The sequence below is a fragment of the Pleurodeles waltl genome, chromosome 5 (assembly GCF_031143425.1).
Source record: "Pleurodeles waltl isolate 20211129_DDA chromosome 5, aPleWal1.hap1.20221129, whole genome shotgun sequence".
In the NCBI taxonomy this organism is placed as follows: Eukaryota; Metazoa; Chordata; class Amphibia; order Caudata; family Salamandridae; genus Pleurodeles; species Pleurodeles waltl.
The window spans coordinates 519,122,603-519,150,272 of NC_090444.1; the positions used below are offsets into that span (position 1 = coordinate 519,122,603).

General features: G+C 45.7%; 1 protein-coding gene and 1 pseudogene across 3 annotated transcripts in view; one reads left to right on the forward strand and one right to left on the reverse strand.

Annotated features, from left to right (window-relative positions):
• Positions 1-27,670, forward strand: part of CFAP61 (cilia and flagella associated protein 61) — a 1,725,308-nt gene that overhangs the window by 1,267,800 nt on the left and 429,838 nt on the right. The window lies entirely within an intron of this gene.
• Positions 20,265-21,046, reverse strand: LOC138295801 (triosephosphate isomerase pseudogene; annotated as a pseudogene).

Here is a 27,670-nt window from a genome sequence, read left to right on the forward strand (position 1 = left end):
TGACACACCAGTGGTCAGTGTTCTTCATGGCTCTGCGCTTCCGGTATGGAGAGTCATGAAATGGAACTGACGCTTCTGCACCTGGGTGGCACCTAAATTGGCACTGCAATGTCACTTCCAGCGCGACGACGGGCTCGGGACGCTCAATGCCACCCACCAGCGCAGGGGTACTGCTCTCTCAAAAAACATCCAAATCCAGTCTCACACCTTGGGAGAATTCAAAGATAAGGAATCTGCTGCCCGAAATAGTCTCTACCAGACGAGGCATTACTGAAGGTAAGTACCCTGTTCTTTAAGCGGGTTGTGGGGAAGTTCCTAAGAAAAGGTACTACACTAGAGAGGGTTTGAGTCAAGGCTTTGAGTTCTTAATGTTTTCGTTTCTAGACCCTGGAATGACTAAGAACCATGTCTTGATAACTTAAGAGAGGACCATAGATTCTTGGTTTGCTATAGGTGTATCACCCTATTGATTCTGGCAACCACAATTGACATCTTCCAGTGGCAGCCAAAGGCGATGCCGTACAACACGGGAAATACGGTCATATTTCTCTCATGCCAGATATGTCTTACTGCTGAGTTGAGAATGGCTTTGCTTGAGGTTACAGGGAATATTAGAATGTCCACCAAGATGACATTCTTTTAGTTACTCTGACTAACATAAACTCCCATAAAACAGGCAGAAGTCACTGGTTTGAAGAAATGGTTTAAGTTGAGCTCCTTTATAGCGTGAAGTGTGGGCATGGCTTTATTTGCTGCTTGAACATGATTGTAGTACTACGTCGGGGTGGGGGAGAGTGAAAGAAGGATCGAGACTTCAATGTGTGTGGAACTATATTAGAAAATACAGTTTCTTCTAGTTCCTTTAATGTAATTCTCTTGGCAATAACAAAGATTGTTTCAAAGTTCCTGGGTTAGCCTAAAGTTCACCTCACTAAAGGCCAGTATCAGTAACACATTCTTCTTAGATTCAAGTAGTTAACCTTGTTTTCTACTAATTTTCTCTGTGCTATGCAAGAGACTTCTTTGCTTGCTTACCTAGTTCTTCAAAGGAAAAGGGAATCCAGCAGACCCGAGGTAGAGGATGGACTTCCTTTTATACTGCCCTGCCTTTCCCTATTGGGCCGTCTCTCTAAAAACACTCCATACGAAGCATCTCCTTGCCTCATTGAACTCTTAACCAGTCCTGTGGAGTGGATGTTTTCCTTACAGAGAAATGCATTTGAGAAGAGTGTTTGATTTCCTTCTGCTCCTCTTTAAACTCTGTGGGAAAATGAATGTGGCAACATGCTGTTTGTGAGTGAGTCAAGCAGCTTTTCTTTGGTAAATAAAATGTTTTCTGGGGAGTAGTTTTCAAGGTTAAGGAAGAGGGAGATGTGCTAGGGAGCCTTTTCACACAAATGCGGTTGTGAGGTGGGTAGATTCACTTCTAATTCAAAAGAAGGTGCCATAGATTTCACAAAGTTATGCCTCCTCAGGAAGTCTGGGCACCGGGAATCTTCACCGTGACCGTGACCAAGCCCAATTGATGGCTTCTACTAGTGGAAGATAAGTAAGACAGACTGAACCATAGCTAGGGTTGTGGCCTGATCTGCAGATCGATTGGGTTGAACAGCAGCTGATCTTGAGCTAGATTGGGGCTCTACTTTTGCATTAGACTTGGGAGATGTGTGCCAGGTGAAATTATTGCTGCAGTTGTCAAATTAAAGTCAAGCCACATATCCATTGATTTGACTCTGTTGTTCAGAAATGTGGTGAAGCCATTACTGTGCAGCCATTGTGTAAGGCCATTGTTTGCCAATATTTGAGTCCACAGTGAAAGGATGAATTCTGTTTTCTGTGGATTACGTTTAAGGAGATTTCAGTTCATGCTGTTTTGTAGACTTGAGAGGCATTTTTGAGTGTGAAAACCTTCTGGATTGAGGAGATCTTTAAGTAGATTCTAGTGTTAGATTGGTGGATGGCCATCCCTGCCTCCTCCTCTTTTCCCTAGGGAGGACTCTCAGCAGGAACAGCAAGAGAAAGGAAGGGTTTATAATCCAGTGGAAGTCTCAGCAACACAGAAAGCAGCTCTCTCATCCAGCAAAACATCTGAATCCAGGCTGTGGTGATTCTCATCTGTTCTGAAAGATTTCCATGGTGTCACTAGACCTCCTGACTCTAGAGGCCTCTCCAACTTAAGCATCTGGTTCTACTCCTCTGTTCAAGCACAACTCTAAGCAACATTTAGCAGACCCTGGTTTCTCCCTGAAGCCAGGGCCTTCTTTTTAGCTGTAGCCAATTCATTCAACATTCTTGCAGCTGAACATGCTCTGGTGTTTGTGGCTTGAGATCAGTATGGTACTGAAGTGCACAACTCCCTCTCCAGCACAGTGAATCAAGATTATTTGGTGTGGACAGAAGCTCTTTCCCCAGCCTTCCAGAAGCCAGGTATATGATGACAGTGTGACCTTTGGCAGAGATACAATCCGAAAGTGCCATAGTTAATGTGGTACTCTCGTGGGCCACCAAGATCCTCTGCTATTTTTCTTTTTTTTTTAAAAGGATAAGTTTTGGTGAAACTGTTTTTATTGACATTTATCATTTAAGAAACCATGAAAGTGACAATTCAGACCACATAAATACTCCGACAAGATGCCAAATGCGTTAGCATCCCCTCGCTAGAAGGGTAAGCCTATCCATATTCATGAGAAGCTAAGTTACCAAGCAAACAAAGCTCCACAAATCCCCCCCGGAGTATACACCATCTCGCTAACTTCTGAAAGTGCACTTCATAGAAAAAGGATAACAAGAAGTAAATTAAACCATAGATAAAGGAAAAAGAAACAGAAAAACATAATACTAACAACAAAACTGTATGTCCAATTTCCTACACTGTATTCTATACAATCGGAGTCTGGAGCTCGAGAAGACAAGGGGCGCAGCTGCCCCCAGGATGCGTCCCCCCCCCCTTTCCTTCCCCGATGTCACCCACCTGGACTAAGCCTTATACATGAAAAAGGTGTAAAGCCCTAAGACACGGGCTACAGGCAGTAAGCGGTATACCCTTAGAAAGGAACCTCACTAGGAGGTCCCAAATATAGTCAAAGCTCCTTCTAGAATTATGCAGTTTATCAGCTAAGCGCTCCATAGCAAGCCAGCGCCAGAGTCTGGCGTACCACAGCGCCATTGGGGGCGGATCTTTTTTCTTCCAGTAGGACCGTCTTTGCTGCCCCCCATGGCAGCCAAAGGATAGATCGATCACCCTGTGTCTGATGTTGCAGTTTGGGAGCGCGCAGACCCAATAGAACATGTGCCGGTGATGCCGGAATAGGATAGCCCAAAACCTCTTTTAGATGTGACAACATTTCATTCCAGTATGGCCAAATAACGGGACAGTCCCACCAGATATGCCTAAAACCTCCCAACATCCCACATCCCCACCAGCACCTATCAGAGACCTGAGGAAAGAGTTTGTTAAGCTTATCCGGGTAAAGATACCAGTTGTAGAGAAGTTTATAATGAGCTTCTCTAGTGCCCATGGAGTGGTTGTATTTGACTATATCATGGAACAGGCGGGACCAGAGTGCCTCCTCCACCGGAGAGTCCAACGTCCGCTCCCAAAACGCCACTTGGCAAGGAGTATAAGTATGTTGTGCTGATAGCAATAATCTGTATAGTGTGGATATGCTGCCCCAAGCCAACCCCCCTGCTGAACAGATCTCTCAATAGGAAGAAGCTCCCTAACGGCCACCACTCTCATATGAGGTTGAGTAGCCCAATGGAGTAATTGATTATAATGAAAGCGCTCAGAGATGGGTAGATGGAAATCTCCACAACAATTTTCAAAAGTGAGTACCTGGTCCCCATGAAAAAGATCAGCAATCGTCTGACAACCCCCCTCTCTCCACTTATCAAAAGGTCCTGGTGTGGCTCCCGGGGGAAAAGGCCATGTTATAATGAATTGGGGTATGTGGTGAGGGGAAGGTTGTGAATCTGAGGGTGCTTGTCATCGTGTTACACACCTTGAGAGTAGTAGCTGTGGGAGTACTAAGGAAAGCGTTTTTCGGTCGGTCACCCCTAGGTTTCCACTGCACATCCCACAAAGTCCGCCCCGTCATGCCCTATCCATGTGCAGCCACAGTTTATCTGATTCTCGAAGGGACCACTTCGCAATAACCCAGAGTTGTGTCGCTCTGTAGTATGTAAGAAGGTCCGGGAGAGCTAACCCGCCCCTATCTCTGGGGTTCGTTAGCAATTTATTGGAGAACCGGGCTCTTGTGTTCTGCCAAATAAACTGAGTAAACAATCTACGAAGCTCGGTGAAAAAGTCTGGAAGAATGTCAATGGGCAGGCTTTGGAACAAATATAACAACCGCAGGAGGACCGTCATCTTAATAGTATTAATGCGGCCTAACCAAGAGTGCCAGAGTATTGACCATCTCTTAAAATCAGTTTGCAATGTCTTAAGGAGGGGCAGAAAATTTGCCTTAAATAGGTCGGCCACCATAGGGGTGAGCCGAAATCCCAAGTATAAAATTTCTTTTTTGGTCAAGACGAATGGAGAAGTGGAGGCCAACACACTCATTTCTGCAGAAGGGACCGTTAAATTGAGGATATAGGATTTCCCCTTATTCACTTTGAAGCCTGCTACCTGCTCAAAGAGATTCAACTCCTCCAAAACAGCCCAAAGGGTTTTGCGTGGATGAGTGATAAAAAGCAGAATATCATTGTCAAACAATGAAATCCTATGCTGATCGGAGCCGAATTGAATGCCCTGAAAATTTAGATCTACCCTCATCGGGGCCACTAATGGCTCCATGCTTAGTGCAAATAGCAGCGGGGAAAGAGGACATCCGTGCCTGGTTCATCTGGACAAGTAAAAAAAAAAAATCGATATCGCCCCATTAACACATATCCGTGACCTGGGGCCCCAGTATTTGCTCATCACCATAGCTATGAACTGTTCCCCAAACCCAAAGCGCCGGAGGGTCGCCACCAAAAAGGACCATTCTACCCGGTCGAAAGCTTTCGCCGCATCCAGTGCTAACAGCATAGTCGGGACCTGCTTCTTCGCCACCTTTTCCATCAGATGGATGACCATACTAAGATTATCATGGGTTTGCCGACCTTTTATAAAAAAACAGATTGACCCGGATTAACCAAATCTAGCAACACCCTTTGAAGTCTCCGTGCCAGTATTTTGGTGTACAGTTTTGAGTTAAGATTGAGGAGGGCAATGGGCCGATAGGTAGCACAAAGCTGAGGATCCTTCCCCTCCTTTGGAATAAGTGAGATCAGGGCTTCCCCCATAGTAGGGGAGAGTGTGTGCTTGGATCATATGAAATTGAACAGTACAGCTAAGTGGGGGACCAGCTCGGCCCAAAAGTCCTGTAGAAATGCGCAGTGAAACCATCAGGACCAGGGGCTTTGTGCAGAGGAAGGGAGTTGATGGCCTCCCGTACTTCGTCTAAGTTGAATGGGGCCTCTAAAAACTCATTAGTATACCTGGAGATCTGCGGAAGCTAAATGTGGCATAAATAGCTCTCCTGTGCGGTAGCACTCGAGTTATCTGAGGTATATAAGCGAGTTTAAAACTTTCTGAAAGCACGCGCTTTCTCCTCTTCCGAATGGTGCTCCCCAGATTCATCCCGCACTTGTGCGATATAGCCCTTGGATTGCTTAACCCACAATTGCCTAGCCAAGAGAGAACCAATTTTGTTCCCCCCGTCATAATGAGACCTCTGGAGTCGTAATCATATGACCTCTGCTCTATTCATGTAGATAGACTGCAGTTTGCCCTTTATGGAGGTTACCCTCCTTTGATTCTGCCAAGTAGGGGAGGGCTTGTGTACCTGTTCAGCCTCCTGCAATGCATTCTCCAAACCTAGTCCCGCTCCATCCTTTAACCGATATAGTGAGGTCACTAGAGAGATAAATGTGCCCCGGATGACAGCTTTGGACGTGTCCCAAGCAGTAGTGAGAGGGGTGTCCCCAGGTTGATTATTCTGAAAGAACTCCCTGATAGCTCTCCTCAGCGCATCTCGAGTCGTTGGGTCTCTAGTTGGCACGTGTGGAAAATACCACCTCCCCCTCTGGGATTTCGGGAGGGTCCACTCCAAACTCACCTGAGATGATTATCGGGTGTATAGTGGCTGTTCGGAGGAGCTGCCGAAGGGGCTTGCTTATGAAAATATAATCGATCCTAGAATAGGACCTGTGAGCATGGGAGAAAAAAGCATAGTCTTTTACCGTGGGGTGAAACGCACGCCATCTTAACGGATTTGGCAAAGACACTAGTAAGCGGTCTCTGAGGGTGTGTCGTGTCTTGAGCGGTATCCCAAATCAGGTTAAAATCTCCCAAGAGCACTATCTTACCCTCTGCAAAGCCGCCCAACACGTCCAGAAAGTGCAAGAGAAACTGTGTTTGGCCACTATTATGCGCATAGAGTGTGGCTATCGTACAAACATGTCCGCCCAGGGATCCCTTAACCAACAAAAATCTGCCCTCCTTATCTAGATGTGACCCTGAAAGCTGAAAGTGCATGGATCTATGAAACAGCAAGGCTACCCGTAGTGCTTTGTTGTCACAGACGCAGTATAGATCTGCGGGTATTATTTGTGCTGCAGTCTATGGCCATCACCTTTCTTGAGATGTGGTTCCTGCAGTGCACCTATATCGTATTGGTGATCATCAAAGAATTTCCGCAGTTGTGACTACTTAGGCAAATTCAACCCCTTAACATTCCATGTTAAAAAGTGTACCATCGGATCAAAGTGGCTAGGAGGCGTTCGCCCATGATTACTTCTGACCAAGTGCGTCGCCCTGAACCCCAAGTGCCCCGCTCCATCCCGTGCCACCCCGTCCGCAAACTGTCCTTCCATAAGAAATAGGGACAAAAAACAATAACCAAACAACAAGATTGATAACACAAAACTTAACATCATAACGACTATAAGTCTCTGACATTGAAACAGAAAACTCTGTGTAGACTTCATGATCTGGAGGGGGTAGTCATCGGTCTCCACCCCCCCCCCCCTGACAGACCCCTGACAGAAGCACATATGGGGGGTCATTGCAACATTGGCGAGTGCCGTGCGGGCGCCAATGCGGCCGCACTCCCGCGGTCCCCATTACAACATCCCCGCTGGGCTGGCGGGGATGCGGCCGCAACATAGGAGCCGGCTCCTAATGGAGCCGGCGGTGTTGCGGCCGTGCGAGGGGGGTCAGTAGCACCCGTCGCGCTTTTTACTGTCTGCTATGCAGACAGTGAAAAGCTGCACGGGGCCCTGTTAGGGGGCCCCTGCACTGCCCATGCCAGTGGCATGGGCAGTGCAGGGGCCCCCAGGGGCCCCAGGACTCCCCTTACCGCCAGCCTCTTCCTGGCAGTGCAAACCACCAGAAACAGGCTGGCGGTAGGGAAGTCATAATCCCCAGGGAAGCGTTGCTTGCAGCGCTGCCCTGGCGGATTATCACCGCCGGGGCTAAAACGTCGGGAAACCGCCAGACCCGGCGGTGCGACCGCGGCGCTACCGCCGCAGCCAAAATATGGGTCTCCGTACCGCCAGCCTGTTGGCGGTACAGACGCCAGAGACCGCCAGGGTCGTAATGACCACCATAGTGTCTAGTGCAAAGACTTCCTTCATTGCCCTTGGAGGAATGATTAGAGAACTGTCTCAAAAACGTTCAGGCCCCCAGCAGTTCGCCAGTCCGGCCAGCGGCGCCACACTCTCCCCCGGAAGAGGAACCCAGCATAGCCATTCTCAAAAAGCCTTCGTCTCCGCCCCCCCAGAGTTCCTCCAACAGGCAGCTGATAAGTTCACAAACTACTCCTTGAGGGTCTTCTTCCCCCTCTGTTGCAATCTCCAACAATCTCCACCCGGGAGACACGTCGCGACTCCCCTTTTCTCGCAAGACCATTGTCCACACTTGTCTCCTGGAGGCCCAGCGCAGCCGCTGCTTCTCCACGCTCCACAAACTGATACGGCTTATTATTAAGTTCAAAAGCAATACCAAATGGAAATGTCAATCTGAAACAAGGCACAATGAGCACGTTGAAAAGACACCACATCTTGTCGCCTTCTGAAGTATGCGCTCTTTAACCTTGAATGAGCTCAATTTCACCAAAATATTGCGGGGTCTCTTATTCTCAGTGGTGGGACGGCTCCCCACCCTATACACCCTTTCAATCTGTACTTCTGGATGAGCATCACCCAAAGATGCGAGAAGAGACCCACCACAAATGCTGCCAAATCTGGACCCTCACTGCCCTCCTCCAGCCCCCTCGCTCTAATGTTGTCTCTTCGAGAATGATTTTCCAAGTCCTCACATTTAAGGCTCAATAGTTGGAGTTGCGATTTGAGCTGCTAGACCTCCTTCTTCAAAGGACTTACTTGTTTTATCTCTTGGACCTGAATTACAAGGTCTAACGTGCAGGTCCCCACTGAATCCACGTCCGCTTGAAGAGAAGTCTAATGTCTGATTGAAGTGTCTCCAGCGCCAACTTCAAATCCGTCGTGAGTGCCTCTTGCAGCTCTGTCTTAAAGGTGTGGAGGGAGGCCAAAAGATCTTTCTTGGTGAGCGCTATGTTGCCGGTCCCCTGCGTCTCAAGCACCTCAGATCCGGCAGGCGTAAAATAATCAGAGACCTTATTAGATTGTAGCTACCTCCGAGGCATAAGCGCCCCTCAGATCTCACTCGCTGTGGTGCTCCTCCTTCCCACAATAAGTGCTGCTCCTGCTGATAGCCCCCAACTGCTGCTCACTGGAACATGTCTCCCACCATAAAAATGCTGGTGGACACACAAAAAAAAGGGAACCAGATCCCTATGTAGGGACAGGAGAAGTGATCCTCCTACAATTGCTTTCTGTTTAGGCGCTTCAGGAATGTTGCACGAGGGCTGGCACCGGGCACCATCTTAAGGTTAGGCATGCAGGTCAGGCAGGCCCCAAAAATGAAAAAGAATGGGCCTCTGGGGCCTACCCGCTCCCCCCTGGGCCTCCATATGGGAGGGAGGGGAGTTGCCCAGCAAGCCAAAAAGCCCTTCTCCATGGTCCCTGGCCTACATTCCTCGCCGGGGCTGCCCGTAGCACTCAAGAGTACAGATGTGGCCGCGACTCTGCACACGCTCGGCCGCCTGGAAATGGCAAGGGGGCCCTCCTGCCCCCTCTGCAGAGTCGCCGCTGCCACCTGCGTAGTCCCAATCCTGGGAGGGGCCCCCTTACCTCACTCAGGGGCTCCCCCGATGCAAGGTTTCCGGGCCCTCTGCCCGCGAGCAGCCCCGGTGAAATGGCGGGCGGCAGCCGCCTCCAAGCTGCTCCAGTGTGCTCCACTGTCTCCCCCAGACTCACACCATCGTCTGGGGAGCCACAGCAACTAACGGCTTCCCCCAGACACCTAGAGAGGGGGTCTGCAGGCGCGTGTGGTTGCAGAGCCTTAGGGCTTCACGACTGGTCGTCCATGTTGGCTGGCCAGCCCCCTAAAAAAAGGATACGTTTTATAAATAGATGCTGCTTTGTAGTGTTTGTTCCATGCTCTGACAGAAGGACAATTTTTTTGGGTGTTCACATTCAAACAATATAAAACAACTATATTTTTCAAAAATATACTGTTACCAGTAAATAACTATTTTCTGGTGACTCACGTATGTGATCATGCCGGCTTGGATGCTACTCAACATGAAGTTCTGGTAACTTAACTCTGGGTACTTGAGTTTATAGAGTGGAATTGGCCGAGTAGAATCTTAGACCACATGCACATTAGTGAAGCAATGCATCTTTCTGTTACTCACATGATTTCAGCTGCTGAGTAAATATACCAGTACAGTTGATAGCCGCAGCAACACTATGATTGCAAGCAAGTGCACAACAACCACTCATTGCAAAGTTAGCCTGAAACAATTCAGTTGCGCAGTCATGAAATAATAAATAATAATTTCACTAGATGTTCCTTGTAGAAAGCTAAATGACTTTGTATTGATCATTCTTGAAGGCGCCTGTGGGCACATTATGCCATCAGCACTGAACAACGTTACCTGCTGGCTTTCAATGATCTGATTCTAGGTATTTTAGGTTAGCTCTCCTAGTGACAGTACGTACTACAATGGCAGCTAAAGTTATGGTGGCTTTCATTACCTCCTCTATATAATGAGTGCCTTTGTGTAATAAACCCTTCCTATGACAAATTTCACCCAATGTAGATTTGTAAATGCACTGCCTAGTGCAGACAAGCAAATAGCCAGTTCAGTGCAGACCATTAAGTACCCATCCAATGTGGTGAAGTGCATTCTTGGTCTAGTGCAGACCATTAAGCTCCTTGCTTAGTGCAGACTAGTATGTCTCCTTGCCACTGCAGACCAGAAAGTACACCTCACACTGAAGACTAGTAAATTATCTATCCTGTAAGTGTACAATAAATATCTTGCCTAGCGCAGATCAGCATGTTTCGGGCCCATAAAGACAAGTATTGCCAGTAAGTACTTTGCCACATATGATGGACTATGTAGTAAAGTGGAGGATTATGTGGTGTTTGGTTTAGACCTCACCATGTAATAATACCTCAGAGCTGGTCCTTGGATTCACACTAGTAAATACTTAGCTTAGTCCTGCTAGTGTGTCAAAGAGCAGTCAGGCTGTACTTAGAGGAGCATTTCATAGCAGAAACAGACAATAAGTAATTGACACGACTCAAAAAAAAAAATCTGCCACCAATTTATTAAAATAGAGCTTATGTTTATATAAATTCAGACACCAAAAATGAACAGTATTGGTTTGGGAGAACCATATACATCAATTTCAGAAGCAATAGAAAATCACTGCAGAAATAGCATTTACATGTTGCATTGAAGTCAATGGGAAAATGTAATATGTAGCAAAAATGCAGTTAAAGAACCAGCTGCTTGGAACCCTTGGGGGATGGGTAAAGTTAGTACACTCCCTGGGACCAGATCATGACATTCAGGGTAGTTTTACCTGGCCCATGGAGTCAGGTGCAGAGTGGTTCTAGCTGTCCGTGGTGCTGAACTGACTCGCTGTGAAGTCAATGGCAGGGATGCCAGGGGGACAAACAACCTCTTGGAGGTTGAGTTGTAGGAAACCCTTCTTTGCACTCTGCAAAAATCCTGACAACCAGTTAATGGACCCTCCAAATGTTTAGTGTTCAAGTTAACTATCTTTATGAAACCTCTTACTACTAAGAGTGCCATTAACAAGAGATGATTTATTTAGTTTTGGAAGTACTTTGCAGGGGTGACTTTTCCATGTCTTGGTATATAATGACTGATTGTAGAAAATTTGTGCTTCCCATTTTGGTTATGAAGTCGTCTTTGTGATGTTGATATTTGAGGAGTGATTGTGATGTTTGTTAAAGAGTAAATGCAGGGGTAAAGGCACCTGTGCTTGAAGGTTAGAGTGGACTTCTGTAAAGCAGTTACAAAAGATTCTGCCCTGATTTTCTGTGGTCTATGTAACAGCTGTGTGGTATGGAAGCTGCAGAATTTACGAAGAAGCCAACAGTTAGATTGAATGCCAGTCCTTGCAAGGGTGTCTCATAATGTGAAAACTATAGTTCCATCCCATTATTGAATTTGCAAATAACTATTCTACCAACAACTATTTTCTAAAATGCCTGTTTGTTGTAAAAAAAAAAAAAAGAAACGGGTATCACCCCCATTAATTTTTGAGCATGGTAGCTATAATGTTTGTCTTATTATTATTAATAAGCCTGACAAGAATTACCAAAAAATTTGATGTTTCAATCGATATAATCTTGTTGAACTTTGAAAAAGCATTTGAATAAGAATGGAAATGCTTCATTTCTTTTTTTCAATTGCACATACCTTTCCATAAAGGGAACTCCATCAGCAATCCATGTCCACTTTCCCCTAATGTAGTCAGAGTAGGTAGCGGCACACACAGATCCCATTCAATTCTTCTGCACCTTATCTACCATAGGCCCCAGCAGGTGTGTTTCTGCAGCATAGCAATCTGTACATTTTATGGCCTGAGGTAGGCATCCACTCTGTAGTACTTAGGACATTTATTCATCCCTCGAACATTCCAGGTCATTAGTGCCTGTTTCATACCTTAGTCGTTCATGTTATAGATCTTCCCCCACCAGGACCCCCCAATACCGCCATCCTGAGAAATCCCAACCCATCCCATCTGGCTGCAGATCACCATGCCACTTCAACAATACCATCCTTCCTCCCAACACGTAAGAAAGACTCCCCCACCCCATCCCTCCCATCGGGCAAACCCATCCTCTCCCAACTAATGGTTCACCCAGGTGTATCACTAGCTCCTGTGTAGGGAAACTATCTAATCTCCTTCCCAACTTTCAGCTCAAACATCAACAAAGTACAGTATGCTCCCTACTTCAGTTCAGAAATATAACACAAAAATAGATAACAAACCGGTATCTCAGCTAGCTCCCCTTCCAACCAGTCCATAGAGAGTTTCAGGGGCATTTCTAATGCATGCCTAATCCTCTTCATTCCTCTGAGGTGGTGCTGGGCAAACAATCAGGGTCCCAGATCCTTCCGAGGAGGAAGCAGCCCTCACTATCATACCATCCTCTCAAGTTGTGGTCTGACCAGTCTGTCAGGAGCAGCTTTGGTGGTGTCTTCCGGGTCATAATCACCGCTTTCGAACCATGCTTCAGGAAGAATCATTGTTTTACAATCCAGATGCCCACACTGAGCAGGCCCCTGCTTTGTCCCACATCTCCAGCCACCTCCACACTTCTCGGCTGTCAAAGAAGTGGATCTTGCCCTTTGCCAGAACCTTCAAGTGGGTGGGAAAAATCAGCATGTATTGCAAATCCATGTCTCTGAATTGCTGCGTGATCTCTATGTAAGATTTCCTTTGTGCTTAGAAATTTAAATTGTAATCTGGTTACACCATGATTGTGTGTTTTTCAAACCTTAACTGTGTAGCCAAGCGAGCTGCTTTAAGGTTGCATTCCCTGTCTCTATAACTCAACATACGTGCAATCAGGGCTTTCTGCGGGACTCTGGGGCGGCAGGGGGAACCTTGTACACCAGTGTCCCAATGGTACTCTCTGTAACCTGAATAGGAGTGACATTCCCAGAGGGTTGAGCTCTTACAGCAATTCAGTTCTTAATGAAGCTTTCTCGATTGGCTCCCTCTGCCTGTTCCAGAAACCCAAGGAAGTGGAGGTTATTCCTCCATGAGTGGTTTTCAGAGTCCTCAGCCCGGTCCTCCAGGATGGCGAGGACAGTCATCATGTGAGCCACTTGCCCTTTCAAAGTTTTTACCTCAGTCTGCAGTTTTGTCACTGCGCTCTCCACTGTCTGCGCTCTCTGAGCCACCTTCAGCAGGTACACCCGCAGCAAGTCAACATGAAACTGTCTCAATTTTTCCGTCCAAGGCTGTAGCGCTGCCCTAGATGGCCAGTGAGAAGTCTGTCCTCGACGGTTCCTCCTGCTGCATCTCCCACTTGAGTTTTCTGTGACTTTATCAGTCTTGTGTTCCCCTGAGGTCCTGTGGGAGCCTTCTCTTTCACCACTCTAAAACTGTTGCTCTTCCTTCACCAGGCCTGGCACCGCAGAGAAATTAGTCCGTACCTTTAAGAGACATCAAAGTGCATAGTGTTCGGAGCTTGTGCAAGTGCCGCTAGCTGCCACACCAACAGTGTTCTCAGGAAGAGGCCTCCGGGAGTGGTGTCCTACCCGGGACCACCACAGTACAGTACTCAGTATATACTGCCCTCATTCAGGGCCAGTCAACTTGCTGGATACCTTTGCAGCTGTGGGGTTTCACCACATGCCCCAGCTCTTTGGGTTTCGCCCATCCTCCAGGGCCTTGCCCATTGCTTTAGGTGCAATGGCCACCTGGTATTCCCACCAAGCTCTCCACTGCTGTGTAGACTTTGCAGCGCCCAGTTCTTTGGATGTGCTCTTTATCCTGTGGCTGTCCCCACAGTCTGCTGCGTACTTTGCTGGCCTGCAGCGCCTACTGCACTGTGTCTACTCTGCCAGGCGTCTCTCCCCAGCCTCTGCTCCTCTCTCATTTAGCCATCACTGTGTGTTGGTCTCTCCAGGCCATGGGGGCCCCCTGTTGTGTCGGTACTCCACACCACAGTCTCTCAACATTCACTTGAGGCCCCTGTGCCCTGTTCAGGGCCTTGACTCACAGAGCTGCCTGGGCTGTATGAAAATGGGTGCTGGCAGTCCCCGTCAGACAGCCCCTCTGCAGGGGTCCCAGCATCTTGCCTGTCCCAGCCATCTGGCTCGGCCACAGCCCCCCAAGTACTGAGAAAAGTTCAAGATAAGTTGTGTTTGAAATTTAGAAATGATTGTTTAAGATATACTTGTGAATTGCTCCAGTTGGGATTGTTTGTTGAACATGTCTGTTAAACTTGAATTCCTATACATTCAGCACTTTTTAGAGATTTAAAGATGATTCCTCTCAAAATGTGTTATGTTTTGCAGATCTGTTCTATTGCTATTGAAGAGGACTCTATAGAGCATTAGTATGTTATAAAGAAGGTTTTTATGCATCCGGGCGTTGAGTTTCTTTCCTTTGTTGGTACTTATAAAACATGGGTCTTCCTGAATTCAAGGGTTAATTTCAGGATAGAACAGATGCTTTTGCCAGAGGTGGCATTTTGAAAACCCTACTACCAGGCATTATTTCATTATTCTCATTAGTCTCTTTAATACTCTATTGATAACTTATGAAAATCATTATGTAAACATAAAAACAATATAACAACCAAACAACATAAAAATAAACAAGAAGCGATTACCATTGACTCTGGCATAAAGAGAAACTAGAATACAAATTAACCACAGAGGAAGCATAGCTAAACCATGTGTATGCTTGTAAATATGCAAGTGTACTGCTAGTTTCTGTATGGAGGCTGACAGTGTCTGCTTCTTAGTTATTTACTTATTTTTAGATGTATGTAGACTATAAATCATTTCAATCAGTGGTGGAATTCAAACAGGGTGTCACCAGGTCAGCACATTTAGCAACTGTTTTAGTAAGCTAACTTTGGAAATTGGGGAACTAGGTTTGAGTCCAGACAAAGACTCAAATCCAGTGATTTGAGTCAGATCACTTAATCTCCCCGAACCAAAAACCAAAAAAATAAATTGACCCTGTGTAAGGTAATCTGGTGCTCATGTAAAGTGCTCTAATGAGTCGGTCCTTTCACGTAGCTACAGTAACTCAAGTAATTATTAAATGTCCTTTTTGAGTCAGAAGAAACACTGTGAAGTCTTGAGCAAAACGCCAGCCCTTGAAAACTTTACAAGCTCAAATCAGAAGCATCTGCTTAACAAGTCTGTCACAAAGCTGCAATAACTCATGTTGCTACTAAATGTCCCTTTTCTATATGATACAACTGCTTCAGTTGTCCTCGACAACATTGAGGGGGGGTGGCTTCAACATACAAATGTGCCCCTCCACTTTTCCTAGTTTAATAAATTGTGCTTGATTTCAGTAGGATAAGTAAATATGGAAAGGCTAGTATTTGCTGACGAATCGATATTGCATCTTTCAATAAATGTATTGATTACTATGGATCACTTGTAATAACAACCTAGTATATATAGCAATAACTGGTTAAGTCGAGTGCCTTCTACTGTATGTTTTTGGAAATTATATATTTTTTTATTTTTTATTTAGTGGCACTATATTTATGTACTAGTAAAATACTAACTGCCTTATTCTATGGGCTGTGGCTGAAACAAGCAAAATGCAAGCCAGTAGATAGATATTTTGTGAAGGGGGTATATATATATATATATATATATATCCAACAACGCAAATCCACTGCTCACGCTTGTACAAGGATTGATGCAGACATGTCAATACTGTTCTTCTCTCAATGTTTTATTCAATTCACCACATAATCACCAATATATAAATATATATTCAAACCTGCAGTTACTCAAGTTGTTACTAGAGGACCCTTTCAAGTTAAATGCCAAATCTACAAAAATTCTGTCCCGAGATGCAGTTCCTCAAGCCCTGTTCAGTCACATCCAAAAGCATTTAAATATTTTTGAAAATGTGCAGTTCAACAAATCGTTACTAGGCGTCCCTCACAAGTCAAAGGCAAAAGCATTGACATTCTTGCATGTGGCAACAGTTCCACTAGTTGTTAAGAGGTCAAGATCAAGTAAGAAGCAGCTGCTTCAACTGGCCTGCATCAAGCTGCGGAGGTGTGGCTTTTGTGGAGAAATGTGCATACATGTTTGCTATTTTAATCATTTGTGCTTGTTTTCCTTAGGATTATTTATTTGCTAAAGCTTATTTTTAATAACGAACCAGAACTAAAGATTTCAGTACATTTCTTATTTATTAAAAAAAAAGTTAGTGATCACATTCTACTATTTATAGGAACTTTTATTCACTGTTGAGTACAAGCACATTTAAATTGCTTACTTTGGCTGTTTATGGTTCGGGGTTGGAGTGAGCTTTGTCTTTGAGTTTGAGAGGAGTGTTTTCTACATACTGATGGTGCTAGTGCAGCATTTCAGTAGGGGTGATGTAGTTCCACTAGTGGCTACTATAGGGCTCGGTTAAGTGGTTAAGATGTCAATCACAAACCCGGGGGTGGGGGGGGGAGGTTTCACCCCAAATTCTACATGTACACTCTAGTTAATATAATAAGTTGTGCTCATTTTCAGTATGATAAATAAGTATACCAAAGCTGGTATGGAGTGAGGAATAAACATGTACTGTAAATGTCTTGAGAGTTATGAACATATTTGATGTGACCCTACTATACATAGGGACTGTGAGTCACTGGGCATAACAATTTCTGTTTCTGGGGAACTATTGTATTAAGTGTATGTACACATATGCAAGCCAAAATGAAGTCAGTCAAAGTGAAAGCACCCAATGTCTGGAGTGGGGTAGTCAGTTGATCTATGCCTTCGTTTGGGATGGGAGGGAGTATTATATAAGTGACATCAACAGATCATTGATGAAGGTCTGTTGATTGGGAGCCCCTTTATATCTATGATATTTGTTTGGAAAACATGAAGCTGGCAAGACACCTAAAGCTGTCTTTAGGCCAGACGAAAAAAGCTGCACATCTTCGCCTTTTACAGCTTATAATGACTACATTCCTAATTTATACAAGCCCAGTCTGCACCATCATTTGCCACTAGAGGGAAAAGAAACGTCCCTAATTCGGTAAAAATCAGTGAAATACACAACTATAACCTGGAAGCACTTTTTGAGATGGTTGAATAGAAGGTGCATTGTTTACATGTTTTAAGGTCAGATTGAGCATAAAAAGCACAGAACACTGGCAATTTGAGAACCCGAAATTGCTACTGGAAATTGTGTTAAATATGTTGTGGGTATGCTGTCTGAGCCACTGCTATTCAATGCAGTCAAAAATATAAAGGGTTGATTATAGCCAACAGCCAGAATATTTGTTCTCCTCGTGATATGAATATTAATTTACAGAACCATACACCTTCAAACTATAGTTACTGATATAATACTGACAGTATTAGAACTATATAAAGAGCTCGCTGAAGGGCCCATAACAGAGGACTAAGGAGTTGGGAAGGGGAGGCCAAGAAGTATAATGTCACATGATGCAAAGGGAGAACTTTGAAACAAATAAAGCAGATCAAGCCAAACAGTGCAGCAGAGAAGGGGTAATGATAACCAGGCATTAGAGAAACAGGGGAACTACACAAGGAAACAGACGGCAGGGGGGGTGTACCTGTTATGATACTGCTCACAACCCCAGGAAGCATTTGAGTACCCTAACGAAGTTAGAAGAAAGAGGTTATCCCATACTTAAAGATGAGAAACTACACATGGGCTTACGGTAACTCACAGGACCAGCCACCAGCACATAGTAAAGACAATGGGCTGTGCAGTCTTGTGTCCGCTGAGAATAAAAGCGATGGCTGCACTTAAACAACTGAATCGGCTTGGGTGAAGGGTCAGAAAAAACACTGTCAATCCAAGTGCAATGCAGGCTACAGAGAAAAGCCCAACATTTATCATGTACCAACTCACACAAGTTTGGAAGTCAGCCGAAAGTTGAGAAATACCTGCCATTTGTAAACAAACATTTCCATTTCCCAATCCAACCTTATGTTTCAAAGCAGCTAATTGACGTTTTGGAGGGTTCTTCCCTAGGCCTGCCTGTGAAACGGCTGGCTCTGCGAGGGGTGAGTTCTGTGAGCTTTAGCAAGCCATCTATTCTTAAAACCTCAGTTTTTAACCTGAGAAACGCCAGAAGCATTTGTCTCATCAATTTACAAGACACAGTCATGTTAAATAAAATTGCAAATGTAAGTGCAGAATTGAAAGCGAAAATATGTGCCCTTCTTCTGATTTATGCTGTGGAAAAACTGCTTTTCTTTCGAGTTCTTATTGCATTTTTTACCAAAGTTATCATATGCAGCAGAACTCTTCCCACATAAGGCCCCACAAATAGGCCACACCTTACCACATTAAAGTAAGACTTTCTACCAACGGTGCATGCCGAGCTGGTTAGCCTTTTTGTGTCTACTAACAGGGCTTCATGGCCTTCTCAGGGACACCGTGGCCAAGTTGAAAACTATTCAGAACACACAACCAAGTTAGTGAAATGGTCTGATCGTTTAATTAGATTTAGGATTAGTTGCTTGTCTACAATGCTAGCTAGGCCTTGTGGGCGTGTCAGACTTTATATTATTTTATATTATTATGATAAGGTGACACCTAAAACGGCAGTGACGTCTACCACCCTTGGAGGTCGGCTCCAATCTTTCGACTCAGACACGAATAATAGAACATCCAGTCAGACACTGCAAACCAACAAACATCAAATATATCATCTAATAATCAAAATATTCAATTTAGAGTCAGTAATATATACACACACCATGACCTGTGTGGCCATGAATCTCCACACCAGTTTAGTAAAGTTTAAACATTTATTGCCCTTAAATAAACAATGCTAAAATCATGTAGATCATACGCAAAACCAAATGATAGAAATACAAAAACATCAAAGGCTGTCCAAAACATCTAAAGAATCTCAGTCTGGACAAAACATTTATCATCAGACACTCTAAAGAACAATGCAGAATAATAACAGAATCAAATGGAAAATAAAAACAGCATTCATATAGTTTGTGCAGTTCAATTAGTCACAATCAATAACTAAACAATCAAATTTAGATTTTGGGTCAGGCATCCCTAATTATTAATCTAATTAGAAAGCATGTGTGGGCTTCATTTAAAAATAAAAATAAGTCCAAAATTAATTGGAAAACATGTAACCATGGTGATAACCAAAAACATGTGGTTGGAATTTCTAAAGGGAAAAACAGAAAAACCTGCAAGAACGACAAATGCACATTTGTAATACCTCTCTTAAATGGATCAGCAGGCAGCGATGTCCTCCTCAGTGGAGCATCTGGCTTCATTGGGCAGCATCAGTATTAGAAACATGAATGGGGAAACAGTTCAGTAAAGTCTGGGCCTAGTGTAACTGAACTGTTAGAAGAAGATAATCCCTAAAAATAGAGAACTTAAAAGAAGCTCAGAAAACGGAGAACTGACTTACATCACCTAAAGCTTTACTATATTAAAGTCCCAAAAAGTTACTAACTAAGTCTCTATTGGACAAGACTATGGGGTGATTTAGTGTGCAGCAAATAACACATCATCTGCGCTTCAGATGTAGCTCTTCTTCATAGAGAGAAATTCGGATTGGTTTACGTTGTCACTTCTCTCGCCTCTCCGGTCAGCAGTTTCCGTAGAAAAATTAAATTTTAAACTACATGAAAACATGACATGTTGCTTCCTGCTAAAGACTAAAGCCTTCTGTTAAAAAAAAAAATATACAACTACTTTACTTTGACTATCACATGACTAGCATTGACAATGATTGACCAGTGTGACAGTACAGGTCCCACACACTTCCCTGTAATCTGAGGACTGAACCCCACTTAATGTGGGGCAGGACCACAGTAGCTCGGGGAGAGTCCAGCACTCATGATCTGGAGAAAGTGCATGGAAGATAAATTCAGTGTTTGTTGGAATCCCCGATGTCGCCAGGAGAGTGAAATAAACACAAGTAGCACGCATACAGACTAGTACAATGCTCAAAGGCAGGAAGACTTTCGTTCGTAAACATCCTGGACTAAAATGGCAACTCAGTGCAGACAGTGACACAGTAAACACTTAAATATTTAATTTTCCGCAATCGTTCTGGATTGTAAGGTCAGTCCGTGAGCGACACCAGCCTTTGCCAAGACGATGTGGATGTGCGCGCCTCAGTTCAGCCATCAGCCAGGGGAGGGGCAGTTTGCTCACTGCTTTGCATTGATGATGTCAATAAACTCTGGCTTGAGGGAAGAGCCTCCCACCAGGAAACCTTCCAGGTCAGGCTGGGAAGCAAGTTCTTTGCAGGTGCCTCCAGTGACGGATCCTCCGTAGATGATGCGTGTGCTGTTGGCGACTTCCTCCGACACGTGGGTTTTGAGCCAGGCCCGCAGTTTCAGATGGACCTCCTGGGCCTGCTGTGGGGTTGCAGTTTTGCCAGTTCCAATAGCCCAGACAGGCTCGTAGGCCAGCACCACTTTGCTCCAGTCCTTCACGTTATCTGCAATGAACTTGGTCTGCTCAAACACCACCTTCTCTGTGATACCAGCTTCTCGCTCATCCAGCTTCTCCCCGATGCAAGCAATGACACCCAGGCCTTCAGAGAGGGCGTGGGCAACTTTCTGTCCTATGAGTTCATCGGACTCTCCGAAGACATGTCTTCTCTCAGAGTGGCCCAATATCACCCAGTGTGCACCACAGTCCTTAATCATAGCCGGGCTGATCTCCCCAGTGAAGGCTCCCTTTGCCACTTTGTAGCAGTTCTGGGCCGCAACCCCATTCTTGGCATCGAGCTTCTGGCGGGCAAAGTCAATGTAGATGGAAGGCACACCACAAACCACCTCTGTGTCTGCATGCAGTTTCCCCCTGTTGAGCGTGTAGATCAGCTCCCCTAGGCTCTTCTTGTCACCGTTCATCTTCCAGTTTCCGCCAACGAAGAATTTCCTGGGTGCCATGGTGGTGGGCAGGGCGGGTGGTGAGTACAGAGGAAGAGCAGGCACTGAAGGTCACCCTGGAATGGAGGAGACAACTACTAACTCAAGGAAATACACAAAATTAAACATGAGCACAAAACAGAAAAATGCAAGTCACACACTGGATTTTTGAAGCAATATTATTTTGTAAATTTAGCGCACATTTAAACATTGTGTTTCTGAAAAATTACTAAAACATGGGCCTTTTCACTAACATGAAGAAAATAAAACATTTTAGTAATAATTTCAAACATTAATTTTAAAATTCATTAACAATTCTCTTTTGTCAGTACATATAATTATGACTAGTCAAAATATGTTTTCAATAGATATTATTTCATACAATGAATGTTGTTTATGGTTTTATGGTGTTCACCATATCAGTCATATTAAAAGTGCATGTTTATTTTTCTAAAAGACGTTTTTCAGTTAGGCCTTTAAATACACGTTATTTCGCACTACCTTTTAGTGATTAATTTTTATTAATAATGTTTGCTCTGTAACAATCCCTCCTCTGACGGCTATAAGGACAAAATAAATATACATTAATACTTGTATTAATACTAATAATACAGTTCACAATTTAGTTTGTCTAAGATGTCTATTATTTCTTGGTTTTCTCCAGGTTTCAGAGTTTTATCCTATGTCTTTGTATGAATCTGCACAATTTGTAAAATCCGCCTGATAGAGAGACTTCTACCTGCAGATTCCTCACCTTAGAATTTCCTCCAGGGGTTAGACTGGATCTGGAGATTTTTCTTTGAGCACTACCGTTGCGTGCCGCCAGGTGGCGTCAGTTGACTCTGCATCTGTCGTTGGCGTCGTGGTTGCGGTCATGATGTCGGGATCATACAAAGGTGCAGCCTCGGCACAATGACATCAGTTCTTTTCACGTGCCACGTGCTGATCCGGAGAGAGCTTCCCTGGTTGTTTTCTGATCAAATTTAAAACACTTTTGTTGTGGTTTTTGGTGATTTATGATGCGTCAAGGATGTCCCTAAAGACAGGGTTAAAACCATGCACCGCATGATGTCCGTGACGGATCCGCACCAGATCTGTTTGTGGTGTTTGGAGCGCAACCAAGACCCGAAGTCGTGCTCCGAGTGCTGGGCTGTCCACCCGAAGGCTTTGAGGGAGCTTTCCCTAAAGCTCATGTCGCCCCCAGCGCTCAGCTCTGCGACACTCCCGGTTTCGTTCGACGGGAAAGTCTTGAGACTGCTTGCTGAGTCACCAACACTCATTGTCCTTCAAGTCTTCAGGTAACTCAGATAAGGAGAGGTCGAAGAAGGCTAGGCATTCTTTGACTTCACCCTGTCACTTGGCTGATGCGATGCAGGATGAGCATCAACGCTCCAGGCCTCCATCTGCCGAGCCTACTTCTGGGTCAGCTCCATCCCTCCCTGAGTTTCCGGGAGCCACTCCTGGCCAAATAAGAGTTCTATGAGCCCATGCATCTCATATCTGTACAGTCCGACCCCCCCCTGCTGTGCCTTTGGGGGCTGGGGGTCCTTCGGTTTCCGTGCTGGCGGCTTTAGCCTCGGGCTCCGAGTGCCCTTCTGGATCCAATAACGGATCAGTGCCGACACCAGTTGTACCATCACAACCTTCCCCAGCGCTGGCTAAGTCATCAACGCTCTTGATGTCGGTTGGGCCTACGATCTTCGTTGACCCAATCCTAATCTCAGGCGACCCGGAGCCGGAAGGGCGTCAGCCAACGCCGCTTCCAACTTTGATGGGGTCTACTCACCCCAGGTCGGATTCAGACTCTTTTGCCTATGGTTATGAATATGTGGAAGGATTAGAAGGGTCGCTGGACCCTTATGAATTACCAGCTGGATGACCCTAACATGGACTGGGCACAGGAATTGGGCTAGACCAGTGGTCTGGATACTTCTCCAGATGCTGGCATGCTTTCTCCTAGTGTGGCTACGGTAGAGGAGACCTCTTATTCAATGGTGCTTATTTACCTCAGCTGAGGTCCTTGGCCTCAAGCTGCCCACTGTGGCAGTTAGGACTAACCTCCTAACAGAGGTTTTCAGCTTGGGGCTTCCACTTGGGAGCCCCTACTCCTATTCAGTGAAGCCCTCACTGATGTCCTTCTGGGTAGTTGGTCCAGACCCAGCACATGGGCGCCTGTGAACAGGACAATTGCCCGCTGCCATCGGCCCGCTCCTAAATTCCTGTGCAACACCTCACACCTGAAAGCCCTGCCATTCAGGCTTACTCTTCTAGCACATTTCCCTCCGCTCCCTCGGATTGGGAATTGGAAAGAAGCTATTTTCTTCCTCTAGTCTGGCGCTGTGGTCAGTTAACACTGCATGCCTTTTGGACCCCTGTACCAATTCATTGGGGGATACGGTCTCCCAGGTCTTGCTGCAGATCCTAAAGGAGGCCCGGGCTATTATCTCTCAAGCTGTTGCTGATGGGAGAGACACAGCGAAGTTCAGTATTTGCTGTGGGTTGGACATGACCGACTCTCTGGGTAAAGCAGTTGCGTTGACGGTGGCCTTGAGGCGCCACGCCTGGTTGAGGACATCTGGTTTTTGGGGGATGTCCAACGAACTCTCATGGACATGCTCTTTGATAGCACCTGTCTCTTCAGAGTCAAGGCAGACTCAGTACTTTGGTCTTTTGGCTGCCCCTCACCCCCAACAGTCCACCTTTAGCCCCTTTCGTAGCCATGGAGGGAGCTCCCTTTTGCGTCCGTTTCCCAGCCATCCTGCCACTGCCACTACTCAGCCCATGGGTGGCCGGGGACGCGGAATCCCACAGACCTGTGGGACAGGGAACCAGAGGTCTCCTCAGTTCACCCCCACCCCTGCTGCAGCCTCCAAACCTTAGTCTGTTCCCACATTTCAGACCAATTGGAGGAAGGATCCGGCATCACCTGCCCCACTGGGAATCCATCACAACAGACAGGTAGGTTTTGCAGATCGTCCAAAGGGGCTAGTCCCTCCCCTTCGAGACTGCCCCTCATGCCATGCTTCCATCCTATGTACGCTTACTGGAGGATCATCTGGCACTTCTCCAGCGAGGAAATCACAGCTTTCTTGGCCAAGAGAGCCATAGAAAGGGTCCCTGAGTTAGAAGTAGGTTATGGTTGTTATTTCTGCTACTTTCTGGTGCCAAAAAAGCACAAGGGCTTATGTCCTATTCTAGAACTTCAGGCCCTCAATTTCTTCCTCAAGAGGGAGAAGTTCAAAATGCTCACTCTGGCTCAGGTCCTGTCTACCCAGGAGACTGGATGGTAGTGTTGGACTTGCAGGACGCTTACTTTCATATACCTGTCTTGCCTGCCCACAGATACTACTTGTGATTCGTGGTAGGTCACAAGCACTTTCAGTTTACCATGTCCCCCTTTGGCCTTACCATCGCCCCTTGGTTGTTCACGAAAGTGATGGCAGTGATTGCAGCTCATCTGCGCAGGTTAGGGGTTTCAGTCTTCCCCTACCTCGGCAATTGCCTGTTAAAGGCAAACATGCCCTAGAGTCGTCTCCCACCTTCAGACTATGGCAATCATTCTGCACACGCTGGGGTTCACTATAAACATGCCGAAGTCACACAACTATCTCCCTCTCAGACGCTCCCCTTTAGCGGATCTGTTCTGGACATTGTACAGTTTTGGGCATATCCTCCCAAAAAGCAAGTCCAGGATATTCAGGCTATGATTCCGATGTTTCAGCTTCTATCCTCGGTTTCAGTGAGAATGACTCTGAGGCTGCTGGGCATCATGGCATCCTGCATCCTGCTGGTGACACATGCCAGTTGGCATATGCGGGCTCTGAAGGTGAGACTTGATGTTCTAGTGGGTGCAGCACCAGGGGAATCTCTCCAACATGCTCCAGATCTCAGAGGGGACTGCAAAAGACCTGCAGTGGTGGCTTTGGATTCAAAATTGGGTCCACGGCAGATCCCTCTCCCTTCCCCAACCAGATCTTACAGTAGTAACAGACATGTCACTCCGGGATGGGGTGGCCACATGGGAGAGTTGGAGATCAGTGGTGTCTGGTCTCTGGCGGAGTTTGGACTCCTCATCAATCTTTCGGAGCTCTGGGCCATCAGGCTTGCATTGAAAGCCTTCCTTCCCTCTCTCAAAGGAAAAGTGGTAGAGGTGTTCACGGACAACACTACCGCCATGTGGTACTGCAACAAGCAGGGCGGAGTGGGAACCTGGACCCTTTGTCAAGAGGCTCTGTGTCTCTGGACGTGGCTGGCACATCAGGGCATTATCCTTGCGGTTCAACATCTGGTAGGCTCTCTGAACGCCAGAGCTGACAAACTCAGCCATCGATGCATAGTCGATCACGAACGGCATCTCTATCCTGAGGTGGCGCAAGGTCTCTTTCAGCAGTGGGGACAGCCTTGGGCAGATCTGTTCGCCTCTGCAGAGAATGCGCAATGTGAGCTAGTTTGCACATTGGAGTTTCCTGGACGGCACTCATTCTGCAATGCTTTTTGTCTCAAGTGGAACTCAGGCCTCCTTTATGCCAGTACCACTTCTGTCCAGAGTTCTGAAGAAGATCAAGAACGACCGGGCCCAAGTAATCCTTGTGGCTCCGGATTGGGCACGGAGAGTATGATATCCAGAGCTACTGAGCAGGGTCACAGATCCTCCAGTCAGACTGCCTCTTCGGGAGGACAGTTTTTGACCTTCTGCCTGAAGTCTGTGATGTTATCTTGACAGCCAGACGTCTCTCCACCAAAAATTCATATGCCTGTTGGCATACATTTGTGGCATGGTTTTCCAACACATCTGTTGATCCCTTTCTGCACCTCTCTCTGAGGTTCTTTTGTTCATCCTTTCCTTAGCCCAGCAGGGCTCTGCTTTGGGCACCCTTAAAGGTTATTTATCGGCTAGCTCAGCCTTTCTTAGATTGCCAGACCAACCTTCCATTTTTAGGTCTCCTATTGTTAGTGGATTCCTTAAGAGACTCACCCATTTGTTTCCTCCCAATCCATTTATCATGCCCCGTGGGACCTGTCAAGGTCTTAATGAAATGTCTAGTTCCTTTACTGTTATCAGGGATAAATTTGTAACAGTATTTCGCTTTCAGCATCTGGCAGACTCCACCCTCTTTTGCTAAAAGGATGTATAACACAAGACAGATCTGGAGAACCATCGAACCATTTCAGTATCCATCAATATAATTGTTCCAGAAAACTCTGTTAGCATTTTATCTACAATGGTAGACATCTTTCTTATTTTCATGTCATTCAGAACAATTTCTACAGAAGGAATAATTGTTCCAAATATATCCCCTACTATTTCCCAATAACTTGCTCTTTTTGATGTTGGTCTCAAGTTCTCACGTGTTTCATCTATATTGTCAATATGATATATTTTAGAAAAAACTGCTCCCAAGTAGCAAGTCCCAGACCATCCCCTAGGGAGACGATAATAAGCATTTCTTCCACAGATGTGATAAACCCCAGGAATCATAGGATCTTTTCCATTCAGCATAAAGTCCCATGAATTCTTGAATAGAAGTACATGTCTGCATTCACTCGTTTCCACAAACGTAGTATCCGTTCTGGACTGTGGTCTGTGTATACAAAGCTTTCTTACATGTTGGTAGTCTAAAGCAAGCTTCCCTCGTGTATCAGTTACACTATATGCATAGTCATTCTTGTAAGTGTGTTTCACTAAACCCTTCTCCATTTTCTCTTTCATTGCCTTTCTGCTATCATCAGTCTGGTCCAGGAAAGACTTTTCTCAACCGGTGAAAATGTACATGTAAGGTTATTCCTATATGCATAGGCAGTTCCAAATGTTAGTGTAGGCCAAATTTATTTTAGGCCAGTAGAAACCACTAGAGACCAGGGAGTTGGTTTTTTTGGGTTTTTTTTTTTCACGTAGGCAAGGGTCGTTCCCCTGGGGGGCAAATTTATTTTAGGCCATTTCTGCCCCCCATGGGGGGCAGAAACCTCTAGGCGCCAGGGCAAATTTTTTGTTTTTTTAGAGATGGGGAGCGACCCATTAGGCAAGGGTCGCTCCCCTGGGGGGCAAATTGTATTTAGACCATTTCTGCCCCCCTTGGGGGCAGATTGGCAGATTTTAGGTCAATCTGCCCCCAAAGGGGCAGAAACCACTAGGCTTTATTTTTTTTTTTTTATTTTTTTTTTAGAGATGGGGAGCAACCCATTAGGCAAGGGTCGCTCCGCTGGGGGGCAAATTGTATTTAGACCGGGGCAGATTGGCCGATTTTAGGTCAATCTGCCCCCAAAGGGGCAGAAACCACTAGTTTTTTTTTTGGTGCCAATGTCACGCAGGGGGAGCGACCCCGTAGGCAAGGGTAGCAGTTGGGGGGGAGGGACAAATTAATTTTAGGCCATTTCTGCCCCCCCCCCGGGGCCGGCTGAGCTAGAGGCCGAAATCCACAGGTAGGCACTGTTTTCTATGAAAAAATTGGATGTGTCCACGTTGTGTTTTGGGCCATTTCCTGTTGCGGGCGCTAAGCCTACCCACACAAGTGAGGTATCATTTTTCTCGGGAGACTTTGGGGAACGCTGGGTGGAAGGAAATGTGTGGCTCCTCTCAGATTCCAGAAATTTCTGTCACCGAAATCTGAGGAAAACGTGTTTTTTTTAGCCAAATTTTGAGGTTTGCAAAGGATTCTGGGTAA